Source organism: Suncus etruscus, chromosome 5 (genome assembly GCF_024139225.1).
Source record: "Suncus etruscus isolate mSunEtr1 chromosome 5, mSunEtr1.pri.cur, whole genome shotgun sequence".
NCBI lineage: Eukaryota > Metazoa > Chordata > Mammalia > Eulipotyphla > Soricidae > Suncus > Suncus etruscus.
In genome coordinates this window covers 88,821,149-88,821,789 of record NC_064852.1, presented here as the reverse complement: position 1 = coordinate 88,821,789, position 641 = coordinate 88,821,149, and positions in this window count along the sequence as shown.

The window sequence follows — 641 nt, the reverse complement described above, 5'->3', positions numbered from 1 at the left end:
AGGTCATAGTTTGAGGACCACTGCATGGGGTATACCTTTTTTATTCAGTACAAAAGAAAGAAGCCTTCAAAAAGAAACATCTTTAATATCTCTAAATAATTTAAAGATGGGGCCGCAGAGATAGCATAGAGGTAAGGTGTTTGCCTTACATGCAGAAGGTCAGTGGTTCAAATCCCGACATCCCATATGGTCCCCGAGCCTGCCAGGATCGAGATTTCTGAGCATAGAGCCAGGAGTAACCCCTGAGTGCTGACGGTTGTGACCCAAAATAAAAAAAAATTTAAAGATAATTTTAGAAGTCTTAAATTATCTTTAAAAACTGAAGTGTCAGTAAAAAAAATATCTGAGACAGTAAAGTATTCTAAAAGAAGGAACTAAGATTTTTAGTGAAAAGAAATACAACTATAAAAATTAAGGAAGTAGAATGTTGTATGACTATAAATTGAAAATCCTACCAGGAATTTGCAATTTTTCTCTAAAAATAAAGGAGGATATTTTCTATTTCTCATGAGAAAGGTAAAAAGAGAGGCCTGAAAGGAAATTAATTAGCAATTAGCTCCAAGAGGTTTTATCTAGGAGAGATATATTACCCTAGATATCATTTCATGATTTATTTTTTATTTTTTGGGGGGGCCACATTT